Source organism: Xenopus laevis, chromosome 2L (genome assembly GCF_017654675.1).
Source record: "Xenopus laevis strain J_2021 chromosome 2L, Xenopus_laevis_v10.1, whole genome shotgun sequence".
NCBI classification, from domain to species: Eukaryota; Metazoa; Chordata; class Amphibia; order Anura; family Pipidae; genus Xenopus; species Xenopus laevis.
The window spans coordinates 100,726,447-100,750,284 of record NC_054373.1 but is presented as its reverse complement, the minus strand read 5'-3'; positions in this window follow the sequence as shown (position 1 = coordinate 100,750,284).

The following is a 23,838-nucleotide window of genomic DNA, read 5'->3' as shown; positions in this document are numbered from 1 at the left end:
AAAGGTGGGGCAAATACAAAAGGGGGGTTGTGGGAGCACCCGCATTGCTAAGTAAAAATATATAGAAGTATAAGGGAAGTGCTACTGGCATAACCAAATGGGTCAGTGCACATTCCCTGGGCCCCTGTCTAAGTAATTCAGTAGATATGCAAATGCATGTGTTAACAAATAGGGATGTCGCGGACTGTTCGCCGGCGAACTTGTTCGCGCGAACATCGGCTGTTCGCGCTCGCCGAATGTTCGCGAACGTCGCGCGACGTTCGCCATTTTGGGTTCGCCTTACCTGGCGCTTTTTTTTGACCTCTCACCCCAGACCAGCAGATACATGGCAGCCAATCAGGAAGCTCTCCCTCCTGGACCACCCCCACACCCCCTGGACCACTCCCCTTCCATATATAAACTGAAGCCCTGCAGCGTTTTTTCATTCTGCCTGTGTGTGCTTGCAAGAGCTAGTGTAGGGAGAGAGCTGTTACTGATTTCACTGATTTCTTTGAGGGACAGTTGATAGTAAGTTTGCTGGCTAGTAATCTACTTGATACTGCTCTGTATTGGAGGGATAGAAGTCTGCAGGGATTTGAGGGACATTTTAGGGTAGCTTTGCTGGCTAGTAATCTACCTTCTACTGCAGTGCTCTGTATGTAGCTGCCTGCTGTGGGCACTGATCTCTTCTGATCTCATCTGCTGACTGCTGTAATAACCCAATAGTCCTTGTAAGGACTGCTTTTATTTTCTTTTTTGTTTTTTTACTTTGCTAGTTGCTACTATAAGCCCAGTGCTATTAGTCTAGCAGTGTTGGGGAGTGGGACTGGTGTGCTACTGTGCTGCTCCTAGTAGTTCAGCAGCACCAACCCGAGAAAAATATTTTTTTTAATATACATATATTTTTTTTTTCTTTTACTTATCTTACTGTTCTTTAACGTGTACAGTGCTGTTGCTGTTCTTCATAGTAGTGCACCAATAGTAGTGCACTTGCAGGCATTATTTCCTCAGTGTGTTCTTCATTTTCAAACAACAACCATCTAGCTGTGTGAGCTTGTTCACATTCTGTCTAAATATCAATAATAATACCGTCTCTAGAAACACCACCCGAGTGACGTTTTTCAGGCAGCAATCATATATATCGTATCCACTGCTGTAGTAGTGTATACGTTAACCTTGTAGGCATTATTTGCTCAGTGTGTTCTTCATTTTCAAACAACAACCATCTAGCTGTGTGAGCTTGTTCACATTCTGTCTAAATATCAATAATAATACTGTCTCTAGAAACACCACCCGAGTGACGTTTTTCAGGCAGCAATAATATATTCCGTATCCACTGCTGTAGTAGTGTATACGTTTACCTTGTAGGCATTATTTGCTCAGTGTGTTCTTCATTTTCAAACAACAACCATCTAGCTGTGTGAGCTTGTTCACATTCTGTCTAAATATCAATAATAATACCGTCTCTAGAAACACCACCCGAGTGACGTTTTTCAGGCAGCAATAATATATTCCGTATCCACTGCTGTAGTAGTGTATACGTTTACCTTGTAGGCATTATTTGCTCAGTGTGTTCTTCATTTTCAAACAACAACCATCTAGCTGTGTGAGCTTGTTCACATTCTGTCTAAATATCAATAATAATACCGTCTCTAGAAACACCACCCGAGTGACGTTTTTCAGGCAGCAATCATATATATCGTATCCACTGCTGTAGTAGTGTATACGTTAACCTTGTAGGCATTATTTGCTCAGTGTGTTCTTCATTTTCAAACAACAACCATCTAGCTGTGTGAGCTTGTTCACATTCTGTCTAAATATCAATAATAATACCGTCTCTAGAAACACCACCCGAGTGACGTTTTTCAGGCAGCAATCATATATATCGTATCCACTGCTGTAGTAGTGTATACGTTAACCTTGTAGGCATTATTTGCTCAGTGTGTTCTTCATTTTCAAACAACAACCATCTAGCTGTGTGAGCTTGTTCACATTCTGTCTAAATATCAATAATAATACCGTCTCTAGAAACACCACCCGAGTGACGTTTTTCAGGCAGCAATAATATATTCCGTATCCACTGCTGTAGTAGTGTATACGTTAACCTTGTAGGCATTATTTGCTCAGGGTGTTCTTCATTTTCAAACAACAACCATCTAGCTGTGTGAGCTTGTTCACATTCTGTCTAAATATCAATAATAATACCGTCTCTAGAAACACCACCCGAGTGACGTTTTTCAGGCAGCAATCATATATTCCGTATCCATTGCTGTAGTAGTGTATACGTTGACCTTGTAGGCCTTGTTTGCCCAGTGTGTTCTTCTTCTTCATTTTCAAACAACTCCCATCTAGCTGTGTGAGCTTGTTCACATTCTGTCTAAATATCAATAATAATACCGTCTCTAGAAACACCACCTGAGTTGTTGTTGTTGTTGTTTTAAAAATAATGCCAGGCAAAGGCAGGCCGCCACGCAGAGGCACAAGGGTCCGTGCTGCTATGCTATCCTGTGGCCCTAGGAAATTGCCCAGTTTTAAAAAGGCAATGACCCTGAACTCCCAAAATGCTGAAGAGGTAGTTGACTGGCTTACACAGCACACCCCATCCTCTACCGTTTCTAACTTTACCACAACATCCTCATCCTCCACTGCTATGGGCACCCCACGTAACACTTCCTCCACCACCGGCGCCCCTTCTTCACTGGAGTCAGAGGAGTTATTTTCACATGAGTTTCTTGAACTGAGTGATGCGCAACCATTATTGGCAGAAGAAGATGAAGGAGATGAGGACGTTACACCAGATTTAAGAGAACACAACAGAGATGGACATAATGAGTGATGACGAGGAGGTCCCCGCTGCTGCTTCCTTCTGTGAGCTGTTAGAAGAAATTGATGCATCTGAGGAGAATGAGGATGAGGAGATTGATGTTTTATGGGTGCCCAGTAGAAGAGAGGAAGAGGAGGATAGTTCAGATGGAGAGACGGAGAGTCAGAGAGGCAGGAGGAGAATAAGACTTAGAAGAAGCAGGGAGGACAGCTCGCAGGGAACAGTAGGGCAACAACATGTATCGGCACCTGTGGTCAGCCGGCCAACGCACCCGCCATTGCCGCCAACGCCGCCGACTTCTACTGTTACCGCCAGATTGCCAGCCTCAAAAAGGTCAGCAGTGTGGGATTTTTTTAATGTGTGTGCCTCTGACAAAAGCGTTGTCATTTGCAATGAGTGCAGTCAGAAACTGAGTCTTGGGAAGCCCAACAGCCACATAGGTACAACTTCTATGCGAAGGCACATGAACGGCAAGCACAAAGCACTTTGGGAGCAACACCTCAAAGGCAACAGGCAAACTAAAAGCCACCCTCCTTCTGGTCCAGCATCTTACTGCTCTACCTCTGCTGTCCTTCACCCGTCTGAACCACCCTCCACTCCGCCTTCCACCTTGACCACCAGTTCCCATTCCCAGTCATCTGCCCCCAGCCAAGTTTCTGTGAGGGCCATGTTGAGCGTAAGAAGCCAATGTCTGCTAGTCACCCCCTTGCCCGGCGTCTGACAGCTGGCTTGTCCGCACTCTTAGCCCGCCAGCTTTTACCATACCAGCTGGTGGACTCTGAGGCCTTCCGCAAATTTGTAGCAATTGGGACACCGCAGTGGAAGGTACCCAGCCGCAATTTTTTTTCAAAAAAGGGAATACCACACCTGTACCACCATGTGCAGAGCCAAGTCACCGCATCTCTGTCACTTAGTGTTGGGCCAAAGGTCCATATGACTACTGACGCATGGTCCTCCAAGCATGGTCAGGGCAGGTATGTCACCTACACTGCCCCACTGGGTGAACTTGGTAATGGCTGGGAAGCAGGGAATGTGTAGCTCAACAACGACAGTGGAGTTGGTGTCACCGCCACGGATTGCACGCGGTTCTGCCACCACCTCTACTCCTCCTTCGCTCTCTACCTCGTCTTCTTCCTCTTCTTCGTCCTCTGCTGCTGGGTCCTCCTCCTCCACACCTGTGCACCCCCAGCTCCCCCTAGACTATTCGACGTGCCAGGTACGCCGTTGTCATGTTGTCTTGGGGATGACGTGCCTGGAAAGCAAAAACCATACCGGATCTGTACTCCTGTCATCTCTGCAGTCACAGGCCGATCGGTGGCTGACCCCACACCAACTGAAGATCGGAAAAGTGGTGTGTGACAATGGAAGCAATCTGTTGGCAGCACTGAGACTGGGCAATTTAACACATGTGCCCTGCATGGCACATGTTTCTGAATTTAATAGTACAACGTTTTGTCTCAAAGTACCCAGGATTCCAGGACGTTCTCAGGCAGTCCAGGAAGGTGTCGGCCCATTTCAGACGGTCCTACACAGCCATGGCACGCCTTGCTGACATTCAGCAGCGGTACAAAATGCCAGTCAGGCGTTTGATTTGCGACAGCCAGACTCGCTGGAATTCAACGCTCCTCATGTTGGAACGTCTGCTGCAACAACAAAGAGCCGTCAACGAATACCTGTTTGAACTGGGTGGTAGGACTGGATCTGCAGAGCTGGGGATTTTTTTACCCCGTTACTGGGTGCTTATGCGCGATGCCTGCAGGCTCATGCGCCCTTTTGAAGAGGTTACAAATATGGTCAGTCGCACCGAAGGCACCATCAGCGACCTAATACCCTTCGCTTTCTTCCTGGAGCGTGCCGTGCGACGAGTGACAGATGAGGCTGTAGACCAGCTAGACGAGGAGCAGGAAGCGCACGATTTCTGGTCGGAATCACCAGAACGAACCCAGGCACCTGCTGCAACGCAGGGAGAGGTGTCAGAAGTGGAGTCAGAGGAGGAAGGTGGCTTTGTGGAGGAGGAGGACCAACAGGAGCAGGCTTCCCAGGGGGCTAGTGGTGACCTTTTGGGGACCCCTGGTCTTGTACGTGGCTGGGGGGAGGAGACCGTGGATGATGCAGTCCTTGATAACGAGGAAGCGGAGATGGATACCTCTGCATCCAACCTTGTGAGAATGGGGTCTTTCATGCTGTCATGCCTGTTGAAGGACCCCCGTATCAAGAGGCTTAAGGAGAAGGACCTGTACTGGGTCGCGACTCTACTAGACCCTCGGTACAAGCATAAAGTGGCAGAAATGTTACCAACATACCACAAGTCTGAAAGGATGCTGCATTTAGAAACCAGCCTGCAAAACATGTTGTACAATGCTTTTAAGGGTGATGTCACTTCAGGAACTCATCAACATTCCAGGGGCAGAGGTGCCAGTAATCCTGCCACGAGCGCACCTGCAAGGACAAAGCACTTTGGCCACTCTGTAACGTCAGACATGCAAATGTTTTTCAGTCCAAGGCAGCGGCAGAACCGTTCGGGATCCACCCTCAAAGAACGCCTCGACCGGCAGGTAGCGGACTACCTGGCATTAACTGCAGATATCGACACTCTGAGGAGCGATGAACCCCTGGACTACTGGGTGCGCAGGCTTGATCTGTGGCCAGAGCTGTCACAATTTGCCATGAACCTCTTGTCTTGCCCCGCCTCAAGTGTCCTCTCAGAAAGGACCTTCAGTGCAGCAGGAGGGATTGTAACTGAGAAGAGAACTCGCCTAGGTCACAAAAGTGTGGATTACCTGACCTTTATTAAAATGAATGAGGGGTGGATCTCGGAGGGTTACTGCACGCCGGAAGACTTGTGCTGAGTTTCTGATTCTGACTCCCCATGCAGCTGTCCTTCTCTGCACGCCTCATGACTCCACATACAGCTGTCCTTTAGCGTCCTCCTCCCTCCACCACCGTTACAAACTAGGGTGCAAACCCTACTGGTTTAATTTGAATCCAGGTAAATCCTGAGTTTTTCTGGCCTCTGTGCTTCAGTGGCTGTGACAAAAAAATTGAATATTTTCAGCATTTATATGGCATATTTTTTATGGCCTCTGTGCTTCAGTGGCTGTGACAAAAAAATGAATATTTTCAGCATTTATATGGCATATTTTTTCTGGCCTCTGTGCTTCAGTGGCTGCGACCAAAAAAAACAGAATATTTTCAGCATTTATATGGCATATTTTTTATGGCCTCTGTGCTTCAGTGGCTGTGACAAAAAAATGAATATTTTCAGCATTTATATGGCATATTTTTTATGGCCTCTGTGCTTCAGTGGCTGCGACCAAAAAAAACAGAATATTTTCTGCATTTATATGGCATATTTTTTCTGGCCTCTGTGCTTCAGTGGCTGTGACAAAAAAATGAATATTTTCAGCATTTATATGGCATATTTTTTCTGGCCTCTGTGCTTCAGTGGCTGCGACCAAAAAAAACAGAATATTTTCAGCATTTATATGGCATATTTTTTATGGCCTCTGTGCTTCAGTGGCTGTGACAAAAAAATGAATATTTTCAGCATTTATATGGCATATTTTTTCTGGCCTCTGTGCTTCAGTGGCTGCGACCAAAAAAAACAGAATATTTTCAGCATTTATATGGCATATTTTTTATGGCCTCTGTGCTTCAGTGGCTGTGACAAAAAAATGAATATTTTCAGCATTTATATGGCATATTTTTTCTGGCCTCTGTGCACTGAAGCACAGAGGCCAGAAAAAATATGCCATATAAATGCTGAAAATATTCTGTTTTTTTTGGTCGCAGCCACTGAAGGCTGCGACCAAAAAAAACAGAATATTTTCAGCATTTATATGGCATATTTTTTCTGGCCTCTGTGCTTCAGTGGCTGTGACAAAAAAATTAATATTTTCAGCATTTATATGGCATATTTTTTCTGGCCTCTGTGCTTCAGTGGCTGCGACCAAAAAAAACAGAATATTTTCTGCATTTATATGGCATATTTTTTCTGGCCTCTGTGCTTCAGTGGCTGTGACAAAAAAATGAATATTTTCAGCATTTATATGGCATATTTTTTCTGGCCTCTGTGCTTCAGTGGCTGTGACAAAAAAATGAATATTTTCAGCATTTATATGGCATATTTTTTCTGGCCTCTGTGCTTCAGTGGCTGTGACAAAAAAATGAATATTTTCAGCATTTATATGGCATATTTTTTCTGGCCTCTGTGCTTCAGTGGCTGCGACAAAAAAAACAGAATATTTACAGCATTTATATGGCATATTTTTTATGGCCTCTGTGCTTCAGTGGCTGCGACCAAAAAAAACAGAATATTTTCAGCATTTATATGGCATATTTTTTCTGGCCTCTGTGCTTCAGTGTCTGCGACAAAAAAAATTTATATTGTTAGCATTTATATGGCATATTTTTCCTGGCCTCTGTGCTGCAGTGGCTGCGACCAAAAAAAATTAATATTGTTTGCATTTATATGGCATATTTTTTCTGGCCTCTGTGCTGCAGTGGCTGCAACAAAAAAAAATTAATATTGTTTGCATTTATATGGCATATTTTTTCTGGCCTCTGTGCTGCAGTGGCTGCGACAAAAAAAAATTAATATTTTCAGCATTTATATGGCATATTGTTTCTGGACTTCTGGTTCAGTGGCTGCGACAAAAAAAACATAATTTTTCAGGAAAGTACACATGCCTAATTTTTCAGGGTTCTGCAACAGTGGCAAAATCGCATCTTTTATGGTCACCGCAGGTGATCAATAAAGTAGACCAAAACTGGGCCCACACTGCAGAATCAGTGTTTTTTGGTTCACTTCACTGTACATTGAATTACCTCTGCCTGACAGTGCACGTGCGCACAAGCACGGTGACTGCTAAACACACCACTACAGAAATATTGCCACCAACAGGACGAACATCCTGGAGGTGACAAGCAACTAGTAATTAAAAACTATTATTTGCTCACTTAACGGTATCATTCATTAAAGCTCTTTGCGTCTTTTTGCGTTGCAGTAAGCACCGCGTTTCGTCTTTGCGTGTGAACAGGCTGTAACCTTTACACGACTTGATTGGCATGTAGACGCCGGACGTTTTAAAGCATTTTATTACATAGGTTTAGAAATGTAGTGTGATTTCTGCCCTTTACAGCACAAAACGCAGCGCTGTGTCAACAATGGATTTTTTAGAAACATTTTTGCCCTTGATCCCCCTCTGGCATGGCACTGTCCAGGTCGTTGCACCCTTTAAACAACTTTAAAATCATTTTTCTGGCCAGAAATGTCTTTTCTAGCTTTTAAAATTCGCCTTCCCATTGAAGTCTATGGGGTTCGCGACGTTCGCGAACCGTTCGCATTTTTGACGCAAGTTCGCGAATATGTTCGCAAACTTTTTTTCCGACGTTCGCTACATCCCTATTAACAAAGACATAAACTCGTTTAAAAATCTCAGCTGTCAATCATATATTGCCGGGCCCCACCTCTATACCTTAGGCATAAAGGTGGGGCAGGCAAAAAACTTTCACTTTCCATTCTGCACTTCCTAGATTTCACTGCCCTCTCAGATTCCCCCTCCTTCCTCACCATCTAATTGTGTAGCCAGTGAATGGGCATCTCTTGACAACAATGTCCACAAAATGGTGCATTCCAGAGAACAATATTTAAATAATTTATATAGTGTAAGAACATACATTGGGGTACAACTATTCGTGGTCCATTTTGGCAAAGATATTCAGGCAAGATGCAAAGTGCAAAAAAAACAGGATGATTAAAGGTTTTATGAGCCTGACATGGTTGGAGAATCAGATCTAAGAAGATATTTCAACAATCAAGATGGAAAACTGTAAACCTGATACAAATTTGTGGTATATTTATCAAAGAGTGAAGTTAGAGATCACCAGAGTGAAATTCCACCACTCTATAGGATTTTGAAAGGCGTATTTATCAAAGGATGAACTTTCACCCATTGATAAATACTCTTTTAAAAATCCCATAGAAATGAATGGAGAGTGGAGAATTTCACTCTAGAGGACTGTGGTGATCTCTAACTTCACTCTTTGATAAATATACCCCTAAAAGTGGTTAAAACTGAGCAATATTTAGACCATTTCTTAAGACTTCTAATTCTGCTTTATCTTGTATATTGATCTGAAACCTTTTGTCTTTTTGGATTCAGACCTGCAAGCTTAAACATTTCCATAAGCATGGCTTTGATAATGCATGGCGGCAGCAGGACCAGACAGTTCTATAGCAGCAAACATTCCGTTTTATTCATAGAGAAAAGTACATTAATGCATATGACTATATATAAAATATCAGACAAAAGCCTTGCTTCTAACTAAGTCCTTAACTTAGTCCAGTTCCCTGTTGGGTATTTAGGGGAAAACTCACTTTTGACAAAATAAATCTTCATATCACTTTAGCACTTAGCTGTCTTCCAAAATCTCTCTCTCTCTACTCACTGCCAGTTATTATGATGTTTACTAGTTTATACTCCCGGTGAGCAACTTCCTGCTTTACATTAAGGAATATGACTAGACTTTTCTTGAAGAAGCCACTCAGATGATTGGTGAAACATTTTCAAGAAAACTTGGAAAGTCCAGTTGCTTTATACCATGACCTGGATGAATGAAGATCTTCATAGAAAAGCGGAATCTGTAAAAAACAAATCACACTTCAAACAATTCCCTGGGTAATAGTTAACAATTGTATGGCAATTAAAATAAGACTGGAAATTATTTGTAAGATTTAGTTACGTGTCACTTTGTATTATGCTGTGGAACTTCACTCTAATTTGTTTCTTTGTTACCTAGGAAAAAGGGACATGAGAAAAGGTTGTTCTACTGGAGTTTTAGGAAAAGACAACTAGTTAGTGACAAATTGAGTAAACATAAAAAAGGAGAGATAATCCAGGCCAATTGTGGTGACTATGATTTTGCAGTTCCACATTGGGGTATACAGATACTAAGGGGCAAATTCACTAAGATTCGAAGTTGCGCCAGGCGCAACTTCGCCGCGCTTCGCCCCACTTCGCCAGTCGTAGTTTCGCCAGCGCTCCGCAAATTCACTAAAATCCGAAGTTGCGCACAGGGGTAGCGTAAGTTTGCAAAGTTGCGCTAGCGTTGATTCGCCAAGCGAAGCGAAGTTTCGCTAGCAATGGTTCATTTGCATATGGCGCCAAATTCAAATTTCAATGGAGGAATACGTATCAGCACTACAAATGCCTAGAAAACCTTCAAAACATCAAATAAAAATTTTATTTTGCCCTACACATGTGCCCACTGTATAGGTAAGTTGCCATGAGTCAGGAAATGTAGGGGGGAAGGAGGGGAGCCCCAAAAAAATTTTCGATCTTTTTCAGCCTATCACCCATAATGTAGAAAACACGCCAGCGTTTTTTGGGACTTAGAAAAAATTTTGACTTTTTTTGAAGCAATCCCTATCTACTCTATTGCGCTTCGCCTGGTCTGAGGTGGCGAAGGAAGTCTAGCGTAAAAGGTAGCGTTCAGTACACTGCACGCGTTAGAGAATTTGCGTAGTTACGTCCATAGCGAAAATTCGCCAGGCGTAAGGGTGCGAAGTAACACTAGCGAATCTACGCCAGCGTTCGTTAGTGAATTTGCGAAGTAACGAAAATGCCCAACGCTAGCGAATTGACGCTAGCTTTCGGCGCTTCGGCGTTTAGTGAATTTGCCCCTAAGTTTTATATAGACAGGATGTATATTCACTTATTTGTAAGGTAGTTTTCACTTCCTCAGTGGTGAGGATGTTTCCCCCCCCCCCATGGATGTTCCCCTGTAGATGAATGCACATGTTCATAGTGCCTACAATCTGCACCAAACCTATGTACCATATCCACTGCAATTCTTCTTATTGAAGCACATTATTGATCATATAGTTGACCCTATTGTTTACAAATCAAACTACAATTTAACCCTTTAAGTGCCACAGAACGTAGAATCTACGTTCTGTGGATCAAAGGACCAAAGTGCCACAGATCGTAGATTCTACGTTCTGCAGCACTTCCGGGTTTGCGAGCGGAGGAGCGGCTGTTAGAGCCGCTCGCTCCGCTCCTTCACGATCCCCTGCCCCTAGACAACGAGCAGAGCAGGGGATCGTGTGGCCCCTGGGGCGCGATCGCCCAGGGGCCCCAAAGCAGCAGCAGGGACGCGTTTCCTATGCGTCCTGCTGGTGCCTGCGCCGCACTTCCGCCCAGCTCCGCCCCCACATGGCTGATGATCGTTGGAGCTGGAGATCTGCTGCGTGGGACCCTTTCTGATCGATCTGCAGCATCTACCCCAGGTAAGTGTAACATTTACACACACAAAAACACACAAACACACCAACACACACTTATTACAGTAATATACACTTACATTCACACTTACACACACTCACACATAGATTTTTGGGGATTGGGGGGGTCACACACACTCACAGCACCCATGTACACTTGCACACGCGCACATGCGCAAATAACATGCAATTTACCCGTTGTGCACACGCATATGTACATATATGGCTTTGTGGCTTTTTTTTTTTTTTTTCTTATCGCATCGTCTCTTTTTGGGCTAAAAAAAATGTTTTATTGCCGTTCCGAATAGCGTATTCGCTAACCGTACTGTGCAATAGCTTTTGTATGTTATTTTGGTGGTTATATTGCAATTTTGGGTATTTTGGTGCATTTTTAGCCATTTTATTGAATTTTTAGCCATTTTATTGCATTTTCAGCTCTGCATTTGTGTTGTTCACTTGTTTCTGCCCGTATAATCGATTTGGCCCAGCTAAAATATTCAAACGGTAATTCTGGTGGCCGATTACACTAGTGTGAAAAAAAAAAGCATTGATTTTTGTGGTTTTATTAGTTTTTGGTGATTTATTTGCATTTCACACTGTTCTGTGTTATTTTGTTTTGCCTATGTAAATTTTATCTACTATATATCCATTTGGGGGTCTCTGTGCGCCACATAGTTTGGTATATCTATGCATATTGGGCATCAAAGTGTTCAGTAGACCCCTGTCATTCATATTTAGGATGTTTTATGCTGATACGTTACGAAATGTGGGGCACATAATGGGGTAAAATTCAAGCTTTGTGACGATTTTCAGAAATTTGATAAAAACCGTTATGTTCAGCATTGCTTTGCAGTTTGGCAGTTTGCTGTAGAAACACTTATTTACCCATTTTGGATTCGTCAGAATGTGTACTTTCTGAAAATATATGGTTTTCTGGGGTCTCTGTACTGTTAGGGGGGTCTAATGTCGCATAATACACACACCAGGTGCTTATATTGCAGCAGCCAGCGCGTCAGCTGTGAAAATGTCTATACATATTGTCATTTGGGGGTCTCTGTGCGCAACATAGTTTGGTATATCTATGCATATTGGGCATCAAAGTGTTCAGTAGACCCCTGGCGCTCATATTTAGGATGTTTTATGCTGATAAGCTACGAAATGTGGGGCATATAATGGGGTAGAATTCAAGCTTTGTGACGATTTTCAGAAATTTGATAAAAACCGTTATGTTCAGCATTGCTTTGCAGTTTGGCAGTTTGCAGTAGAAACACTTATTTACCCATATTGGATTCGTCAAAATGTGTACTTTCTGAAAATATATGGTTTTCTGGGGTCTCTGTGCTGTTAGGTGGTCTAATGTCGCATAATACACACACTGGGTGGTTATATTGCAGCAGCCAGCGCGTCAGCCGTGAAAATGTCTATACATATTGTCATTTGGGGGTCTCTGTGCGCCACATAGTTTGGTATATCTATGCATATTGGGCATCAAAGTGTTCAGTAGACCCCATGCGCTCATATTTAGGATGTTTTATGCTGATAAGTTACGAAATGTGGGGCATATAATGGGGTAAAATTCAAGCTTTGTGACGATGTTCAGAAATTTGATAAAAACCGTTACGTTCAGCATTGCTTTGCAGTTTGACAGTTTGCAGTAGGAACACATATTTACCCATATTGGATTCGTCAAAATGTGTACTTTCTGAAAATATATGGTTTTCTGGGGTCTCTGTACTGTTAGGGGGGTCTAATGTCGCATATTACACACACCAGGTGCTTGTATTGCAGCAGCCAGCGCGCATCAGCCGTGAAAATGTATACACTATTGTCATTTGGGGGTCTCTGTGCGCCACATAGTTTGGTATATCTATGCATATTGGGCATCAAAGTGTTTAGTAGACCCCTGGCGTTCATATTCAGGATGTTTTATGCTGATAAGTTACGAAATGTGGGGCATATAATGGGGTAAAATTCAAGCTTTGTGACGATTTTCAGAAATTTGATAAAAACCGTTACGTTCAGCATTGCTTTGCAGTTTGACAGTATGCAGTAGGAACACATATTTACCCATATTGGATTCGTCAGAATGTGTACTTTCCGAAAATATATGGTTTTCTGGGGTCTCTGTACTGTTAGGGGGGTCTAATGTCGCATATTAGACACACCGGGTGCTTATATTGCAGCAGCCAGCGCGCGTCAGCCGTGAAAATGTATACACTATTGTCATTTGGGGGTCTCTGTGCGCCACATAGTTTGGTATATCTATGCATATTGGGCATCAAAGTGTTCAGTAGACCCCTGGTGTTCATATTCAGGATGTTTTATGCTGATAAGTTACGAAATGTGGGGCATATAATGGGGTAAAATTCAAGCTTTGTGACGATTTTCAGAAATTTGATAAAAACCGTTATGTTCAGCATTGCTTTGCAGTTTGGCAGTTTGCAGTAGAAACACTTATTTACCCATATTGGATTCGTCAGAATGTGTACTTTCTGAAAATATATGGTTTTCTGGGGTCTCTGTACTGTTAGGTGGTCTAATGTCGCATAATACACACACACCGGGTGGTTATATTGCTGCAGCCAGCGTGTCAGCCGTGAAAATGTCTATACATATTGTCATTTGTGGGTCTCTGTGCGCCACATAGTTTGGTATATCTATGCATTTTGGGCATCAAAGTGTTCAGTAGACCCCTGGCGCTCATATTTAGGATGTTTTATGCTGATAAGTTACGAAATGTGGGGCATATAATGGGATAAATTTCAAGCTTTGTGACGATTTTCAGAAATTTGATAAAAACTGTTACGTTCAGCATTGCTTTGCAGTTTGACAGTTTGCAGTAGGAACACATATTTACCCATTTTGGATTCGTCAGAATGTGTACTTTCTGAAAATATATGGTTTTCTGGGGTCTCTGTACTGTTAGGGGGGTCTAATGTCGCATATTACACACACCGGGTGCTTATATTGCAGCAGCCAGCGTGCGTCAGCCGTGAAAATGTATATACACTATTGTCATTTGGGGGTCTCTGTGCGCCACATAGTTTGGTATATCTATGCATATTGGGCATCAAAGTGTTCAGTAGACCCCTGGCGTTCATATTCAGGATGTTTTATGCTGATAAGTTACGAAATGTGGGGCATATAATGGGGTAAAATTCAAGCTTTGTGACGATTTTCAGAAATTTGATAAAAACCGTTACGTTCAGCATTGCTTTGCAGTTTGACAGTTTGCAGTAGGAACACATATTTACCCATATTGGATTCGTCAGAATGTGTACTTTCTGAAAATATATGGTTTTCTGGGGTCTCTGTACTGTTAGGTGGTCTAATGTCGCATAATACACACACCGGGTGGTTATATTGCAGCAGCCAGCGCGTCAGCCGTGAAAATGTCTATACATATTGTCATTTGGGGGTCTCTGTGCCCCACATAGTTTGGTATATCTATGCACATTGGGCATCAAACTGTTTAGTAGACCCCTATGTTTATATTTAGGATGCTTTATGCTGGTAATGATACATGGACAATACGATGCTGGAAAGTTGAAGCTTTGAGGCAATTTTCAAAATATTTTACCAAAACCGCCAAATTTGGCAAAGCCTTGCGACTCAGTAGTTTGGGGCAGAAAGGCATGGGTACCCATTTTAGATTCTGTATAATGTGTACTTTCCAAAAATATATGGGTTTGGGGGGTAAACATATATTTCTGTGTTTTTACCCCACAAAAATGCAGTCAATGTGTTGATTTTTCATTAGCTGAAGTTACCCACAGGACTATTTGTATGCGCTAACTTCATTTTGGGGCCTCTAACTGCCATATACTTTGGTAAACCTATGCACAGTGGGCACCAAACTGTTTGGAAGACCCCTGGCAATCATATTTAGGGTGTTTTTTTTTGGTGCGTAACGATACGTGGGTGATATGGTGCTGAGAAGTTGAAGCTTTGAGGCAATTTTCAGATATTTCACCAAAACCGACAATTGTGGGAAAGCCTTGCGACTCAGTAGTTTGGAGCAGAAAGGCATGGGTACCCATTTTAGATTCGGTAGAATGTGTACTTTCCAAAAATATATGGGTTTGGGGGGTAAACATATATTTCTGTGTTTTTACCCCACAAAAATGCAGTCAATGTGTTGATTTTTCATTAGCTGAAGTTACCCACAGGACTATTTGTATGCGCTAACTTCATTTTGGGGCCTCTAACTGCCATATACTTTGGTAAACCTATGCACAGTGGGCACCAAACTGTTTGGAGGACCCCTGGCAATCATATTTAGGGTGTTTTTTTTTGGTGCGTAACGATACATGGGTGATATGGTGCTGAGAAGTTGAAGCTTTGAGGCAATTTTCAGATATTTCACCAAAACCGACAATTGTGGGAAAGCCTTGCGACTCAGTAGTTTGGAGCAGAAAGGCATGGGTACCCATTTTAGATTCGGTAGAATGTGTACTTTCCAAAAATATATGGGTTTGGGGGGTAAACATATATTTCTGTGTTTTTACCCCACAAAAATGCAGTCAATGTGTTGATTTTTCATTAGCTGAAGTTACCCACAGGACTATTTGTATGCGCTAACTTCATTTTGGGGCCTCTAACTGCCATATACTTTGGTAAACCTATGCACAGTGGGCACCAAACTGTTTGGAGGACCCCTGGCAATCATATTTAGGGTGTTTTTTTTTTGGTGCGTAACGATACATGGGTGATATGGTGCTGAGAAGTTGAAGCTTTGAGGCAATTTTCAGATATTTCACCAAAACCGACAATTGTGGGAAAGCCTTGCGACTCAGTAGTTTGGAGCAGAAAGGCATGGGTACCCATTTTAGATTCGGTAGAATGTGTACTTTCCAAAAATATATGGGTTTGGGGGGTAAACATATATTTCTGTGTTTTTACCCCACAAAAATGCAGTCAATGTGTTGATTTTTCATTAGCTGAAGTTACCCACAGGACTATTTGTATGCGCTAACTTCATTTTGGGGCCTCTAACTGCCATATACTTTGGTAAACCTATGCACAGTGGGCACCAAACTGTTTGGAGGACCCCTGGCAATCATATTTAGGGTGTTTTTTTTTGGTGCGTAACGATACATGGGTGATATGGTGCTGAGAAGTTGAAGCTTTGAGGAAATTTTCAGATATTTCACCAAAACCGACAATTGTGGGAAAGCCTTGCGACTCAGTAGTTTGGAGCAGAAAGGCATGGGTACCCATTTTAGATTCGGTAGAATGTGTACTTTCCAAAAATATATGGGTTTGGGGGGTAAACATATATTTCTGTGTTTTTACCCCACAAAAATGCAGTCAATGTGTTGATTTTTCATTAGATGAAGTTACCCACAGGACTATTTGTATGCGCTAACTTCATTTTGAGGCCTCTAACTGCCAGATACTTTGGTAAACCTATGAACAATGGCCACCAAACTGTTTGGAGGAACCCTGGCAATCATATTTAGGGTGTTTTTTCTTGGTGCGTAACGATACATGGGTGATATGGTGCTGAGAAGTTGAAGCTTTGAGGCAATTTTCAGATATTTCACCAAAACCGACAATTGTGGGAAAGCCTTGCGACTCAGTAGTTTGGAACAGAAAGGCATGGGTACCCATTTTAGATTCTGTAGAATGTGAACTTTCCAAAAATATATGGGTTTTGGGGGGTAAACATATATTTCTGTGTTTTTACCCCACAAAAATGCAGTCAATGTGTTGATTTTTCATTAGCTGAAGTTACCCACGGGACTGTTTGTATGCGCTAACTTCATTTTGGGGGCCTCTAAATGCCAGATACTTTGGTAAACTTATGAACAATGGCCACCAAAATGTTCAGAGGAACCCTGGCAATCATATTTAGGGTGCTTTTTCTTAGTACGTAATGATACATGGGTGATATGGTGCTGAGAAGTTGAAGCTTTGAGGCAATTTTCAGATATTTCACCAAAACCGACAATTGTGGGAAGGCCTTGCGACTCAGTAGTTTGGAGCAGAAAGGCATGGGTACCCATTTTAGATTCTGTAGAATGTGTACTTTCCAAAAATATATGGGTTTTGGGGGGTAAACATATATTTCTGTGTTTTTACCCCACAAAAATGCAGTCAATGTGTTGATTTCTCATTAGATGAAGTTACTCACGGGACTGTTTGTATGCGCTAACTTCATTTTGGGGCCTCTAAATGCCAGATACTTTGGTAAACTTATGAACAATGGCCACCAAAATGTTCAGAGGAACCCTGGCAATCATATTTAGGGTGCTTTTTCTTAGTACGTAATGATACATGGGTGATATGGTGCTGGGAAGTTGAAGTTTTGAGGCAATTTTCAGATATTTCACCAAAACCGACAATTTTGGGAAAGCCTTGCGACTCAGTAGTTTGGAGCAGAAAGGCATGGGTACCCATTTTAGATTCTGTAGAATGTGTTCTTTCCAAAAATATATGGGTTTGGGGGGTAAACATATATTTCTGTGTTTTTACCCCACAAAAAATGCAGTCAATGTGTTGATTTCTCAGTAGCTGAAGTAAAGTCCTGAACAATTTGGATGCGCTAACTTCATATTTGTGTCTCTAAATGCCAGATACTTTGGTAAACCTATGCATAATGGATATCAAACTGTTCAGTGGACCCCTGGCAATCATATTTCAGGTGCTTTTTCTTGGTACGTAATATAGTTTGGGATATGCGGAGCAGCAAAATAAAACCTTTGAAATGATTTTTCAAAATTTTGAATTTTATTTTGAAAAAACCGCTATGTTCAGACAAGCTTTTCTGTTTGGTAGTTGGGAGTAGAGAGACATAGTTACCCATTTTGTAATCGGCAGAATGTGTACTTTTCAAAATGTATGGTTTTCTGGGGTAAACCTATGGTTTCAGGATTTTTTGCCTTGGAATCTAAAGCATGCCGTTTTCTGCCTTAGTGCTTTCAAAATTCAGTAATATACTGCCGGGAGTTTTTGCTGTACAGAAATCCTAAATCTCCCTAAAACTATACATATCTGGTATTGGCACGTTCGAGAGACATAAGGCTTTCCAAATCAGTTGGATTTTCATCTGTAAAATGAAATATTTTTCTGGTATAAATTGATATACAATGAAAAATGGTAATTTTTCATTTTTTTTTGTTATTTAGCACTATAAATTTTTTTGCACAGGTGGAAATACATGAAAACTCAGGCAGATTTAGAAAGCTCAGTTTCTACCGAAAAAAACAATGTATAGTTTTCCTAGGTAAACTATAGGTTTCCCCTCAGAAAATGCCCCTAAAGTGAGAGAGCACAAAATGCTTAAAAACGGCTGGCATTTCGCGTAACCAAAATGTGAAATTCTGCTGGCACTTAAAGGGTTAAATCCATTAATGCAAATTGTTATGGTGCGGCATAAGTAGTTTGTTTATGTTTGAATTATCTGCTTTTTATGTTAACTAGTCAAAGTATGAATTATATGTTGAAACAGATGCTTTCTGTCTGACTTATCGGGATAAAGCATGTTTAGCATAAATCTGCACTTTAATTACAGTTCGGCCTTCTGTATTAGAGAAATATTTTACATTTCCTTTCAAAAAGAAAAACATCTTAGAAAAATCAATGAGCAATTAAAGAAACCTAAATGTGCATTTATGAATGCACAATGTCATGACACAGCTGTTGCTTAATTAGTTATATTAGTAATGATTCATGAAGCCTGTTTATAGTTTTAACTTGCACCCTAAGAAGATGGGCCCACCAGTCAATTCGTCAGCATATTCTTGTCAAATACTGCCAGTTCTCAAATATTTTTGTGAGCAAAATATCTTCCTACATTTTTTTATTTGACGTTCATTTCGATATAAAATGGATCTGGAGATTGCACTACAGCTTTGCAGAAAGGTTCAGACAGGAGATCAATTTGTTAGAGAACATGCAGACTTATTCTGAAACCAGTGAAGCTGGTTTGTAAAACACAAAATAAGTGAGGCTCATATATGAACAAGTTATTCAAGAACCTATTAGGAAAGGCTCTTGTTTGGATCTGTTTATAAATAATAATAATAACAACAAGTTAATCTCTAGCATTTGCATGGGTAAACATTTAGGGAATAGTGATCATAACATGGTCTCCTTTGAGATTATATTGCCGAGAACTCTGTAAGGGAGTAACTAAAAAAACTAAAAAAAATTAAATTTTATACAATAAAACAATAAGGGCTGCCTATGCATATTTTTGGATTTCCAGTGAGAATGCAGCCGCCTTCTCTACGACATTATGTGGAATTCCAGGAAAGTTTGGATTTCTGGTGAAAATACAGCTTCTTGCCACCTTCTCAGCATTGGGTGGAACTGCACAGCCTGATTGCTAAAAGCAGCACAGAGGTAACCAAGCCAATAAATGGCCATCTGATGCTCCAAAAAAATGTACATACGTCATTGTCTGAATATCAGGTAAGGTGGCTTTCCATGACTTTTCTATTAGAACAAGCATTGAAGCCACTAAGGGCCATCTTCAAATCCAATCTTTTCTAAAGGGCCAGCCTGTTCCTGGCAAGGTGGGTTTCCCTTCCCGGCTTGCTTTCAAATGCGCCAAAGCTCAGACTAGTGTTTCCCAGCTGGAAAAGGTGCTTTGATTAACGCAACGTCAAGGGATGTCTTTGAGGGAGCTCATTAGCATGTGAATTCCCACAATCCACTGTGTCGGCTAAACTAGCATAGCCACACTTGGGAGAAGTCCATCCCACCAGGGGCCCCTTATTCTAGCCAGGGGCCCAACCAGCTTTGCACAGTGGAAGTATCATAACCAATCAAGCACTTTCGGTGGAATTCTGGGAAAGTTTGAATTGCCAGTAAGAATACAGCTGCATGTCCTGTATAGGTATGGGACATGTTAACCAGAATGTTTGGGACTTGAAGTTTCCTGATAAGAGGTCTTCCCGTAATTTGGATCTCCATACCTTATGTCTGCTAAAAATCATTCAGACGTTAAATAAACCCAATAGGATTGTTTTGGCTCCAATAAGGATTTGTTATATCTTTATTAGGATCATGTGCAAGGTACTGTTTTATTATAACAGCGAAAATGGAAATCATTTTTTAACATTTGAATTATTTGATTAAAATGGAGTCTATTGGAAATAGCCATCTGAGCTTTCTAGATAATGGGTTTCCGGATAATGGATTCTCTACCTGTCATACACTGTAGAAGTAGGCATATTGTACAATTTGACACCATTATTAGTGATTATCTCACTGAGATTCTGGGGTTAATTTAATAACATAAGTACCAATAGCCACCAATGAGTAATCAGCTTTGAACAGTCAACTTCAAATTAGAAAATAAAAGCAAAGATTTATCTGACTGGTTGCAATTTAAAACCTATATTCAGAAATCAGTCCCGTTGTATGCTTTGAAGATATTTCCAGTTCTGCAGTAACTCAGAATAATATATTTAGAATGCATGTTCTTTATAGAACTTTTGCTGTTGGATGGTCACGCTTAGGTAGATTACGGGAGGATAAACAGTGGAATAACAAGGTACAATCTTCTGATCAGGCTAGTAGATAATCAATTATATGTATATGCTATAAAATATTATATTTATAAGCCATAAAATGTTCTTGGTGCATAGTTTTTTCTGTATTGTCCCATTCTCTCCTAAGAGGAACACATGGATAGCTGCATACATGTGAGGTGTGTGTGTAAATATAAATATATGAGTTAATGCATCTTGACAAAGATCCCAGACCATGGACCGAAACGTTGATGCTTTTATTATGTATCACATAAGATAAATAAAAGTTGAATTTTACTGAACCGGAGTGCGTGCCGCTACAGCCTTTCTTCTAAATATAAATATATATATTTTTAAAACTTGTATTCAGCCTTCAAGAAACTGGCATTAGTAACCATTTTAATAAAAATGTCACAAGTCAAGTCAAAGCATTTCATGGTGCAAAGAAATAAACACAAGCAGTACCTTAAAAAAGGTCAGAATTTGTGAAAAATATCTGGTAATATGTTAATGTATTTCCTAAAGTTTTCATTTGGCAGCATTAAAAGTTGTAAAGATTCCTTTTAGATATACAGTCAAATATATATCAAACCTTTATTGTGCGTTGTTTATTTCTATAACAAATCCTGATGTAATTTTGTAGGTTTAAAGGCTGATGCATTAAAAATACTGTAAAGGTTATTGGATATTACCTTTCAAATGGCTTAATCACGTGTTTTATAATAAAACCAATAAAGCTTTGCTACTCTACACATTATTTTCCCATAGCAGTCAACATACTGTAATGTTACTGACTGAAAAAGTTTTCCTAATTTTAACAACAAGATGGAAATTTAACAGTGTCAAGGTATCAAAAATTTAATAGATGCTTTTCCTACAGAATAGATTGCAGTCTTACAATGCAGACTTGGAGATGAATATTATATTGAGCAGCATGTAAAGTTCACGAAGAAACTATGGAAGGCTGGGCTACTTAACCAGAACTTTGCTTTATTGTATTAACAGCATCACAACCTTTGGGTCCCACTCTGGTTATTTCCAATCTGTTTTTTATTTCAACCTGCTCTGTACCTTCTCAGAACCAGCTTCTTTCCCTAACTCTAACACTGACAGAATGGCCGCCACCCCATAACTTCCTCTCGCTTCTTATTTTATTCACCTTTACTCAGTATATTTCACCTTCTTACAAGTGCAGTTATAAAAACTGTATAATGGAAAATTCCTCCACAGATCAGGGCAGAAAGCTATTAATTTGCTTGTTGACACCTTCTGTATACAGTGACCTTACCAAGTCATGTGCAGGAAGGCATGTTGTCAGTGAGGAAGGCATGTTGCAAATATTTAAATATTTTGCAGATTTTATTTTCTATGTAGGCACCTAATTATACAATTATATACACTGTGGGGCAGATTCACTAAGGGTCGAATTTCGAAGTAAAAAATACTTCGAAATTCGACCCTCGAATTGAAATCCTTCGACTTCGAATATCGAAGTCGAAGGATTTAGCGCTAAACGTTCATTCGATCGATCGAACGATTAAATCCTTCGAATCGAACGATTCGAAGGATTTTAATCCAACGATCGAAGGAAAATCCTTCGATCAAAAAAAGTTTAGCAAGCCTATGGGGACCTTCCCCATAGGCTAACATTGACTTCGGTAGGTTTTATCTGCCGAAGTAGGGGGTCGAAGTTTTTTTTAAAGGGAAAGTACTTCGACTATCGAATGGTCGAATAGTCGAACGATTTTTCGTTCGAATCGTTCGAATCGAAGTCGAAGGTCGTAGTCGAAGTTCGAAGTAGCCCATTCGATGGTCGAAGTACCCAAAAAATACTTAGAAATTCGAAGTATTTTTCATTCGAATCCTTCACTCGAGCTTAGTGAATCGGCCCCTGTATGTATATATATATATATATATATATATATATATATATATATATATACTGTGTGTGTGTGTATAAAACCTGATCTATGTTTTCACAACCTACAAGCAAACAAGCAAAGCAAATGGTTTCTCTGCAGGTTTACTGCCTCATAATTTATCCTTCACTATAGGTATTGATGTACCAATAATCTAAGTAGAAAATATGTGTATATACTCCCTGGCCCTCCTATAATACAGAGTCTGGTGCTCAGTCCTCTAGGGAAATGGCCCTCCCCTAAATCCACTGGAAACAAACGAATGAGGAACCGGCACACAGGTGTAAATGCAGAAGGGGATTGACTCCTAAGGGACAGATTTATCCAGGGTCGAAGTGAATTTGAGGGAATATTCGAAGTAAAAAAATTTGAAATTCTAAGTAATTTTTTGGATACTTCGACCATCGAATAGGATACTACGACTTCAAATTTACTTTGACTTCAATTCAAAGTGAAAATCGTTCGAATATTCGACCATTCGATAATCGTAGTACTGTCTCTTTAAAAAATACTTTGACTTCAATACTTTGCCAAATTAAACCTGCCGAAGTGCTATGTTAGCCTATGGGGACCTTTTACAACCATTTTCTAAGTCTTTACACATCGGATAAAAATCCTTCGATCGATCGCTGAAATCCTTCGAATCGTTCGATTCAAGGGATTTAATCGTTCAATCGAATGATTTTTATTTGACCGCAGGATTGCCAAATTTGCTGAAAAAACTTTGAATTCGATATTCGAATTCAAAGTTTTTTAATTCCATGGTCGAATTTCAAAGTTTTTTGTACTTCGAAATTTGACCCTTGATAAATCTGCCCCTAAAGGTGGCCATAGATGCAAAGATCCGCTCGTTTGGCAACATCACCAAACGAGCGGATCTTTCCCCGATATGCCATTTACAAGCATGGCTATATGGGGGGTAATCTGATTGTTCGGCCGTATGGCCGAACAATCCGATTACGATGTGCCATGGGCTCCGGCGGGATCGGTCGGGTCAAAATCAAACCTTAAGTATTGTGTCAAATGATACACAATGTTTTGGGCGCTGGGCCCTTCGTCAGGTGCTGTGGCAGACATTCATCACAGCCCTTAAATAGCCTAAAGGCCCTCCCACCAAAGGAAAGAAATTACATAAAGATAGTCCATTTACGTACAAAGTCCATAAGACCATTATTTAAGTAATTATTTGAGAAATTTTTAAAGACAAAATCATTATAACATGCAGAATAAAGTAGGGTACAAAATCAATTATACTTTCCCTACTAGTAATATTACCTTTCCCTTGAAAGAGATACATTGAAAGGTTAATTGGTATAGTACAGATAAAGGTGAAAAAATTGTTACCAACTT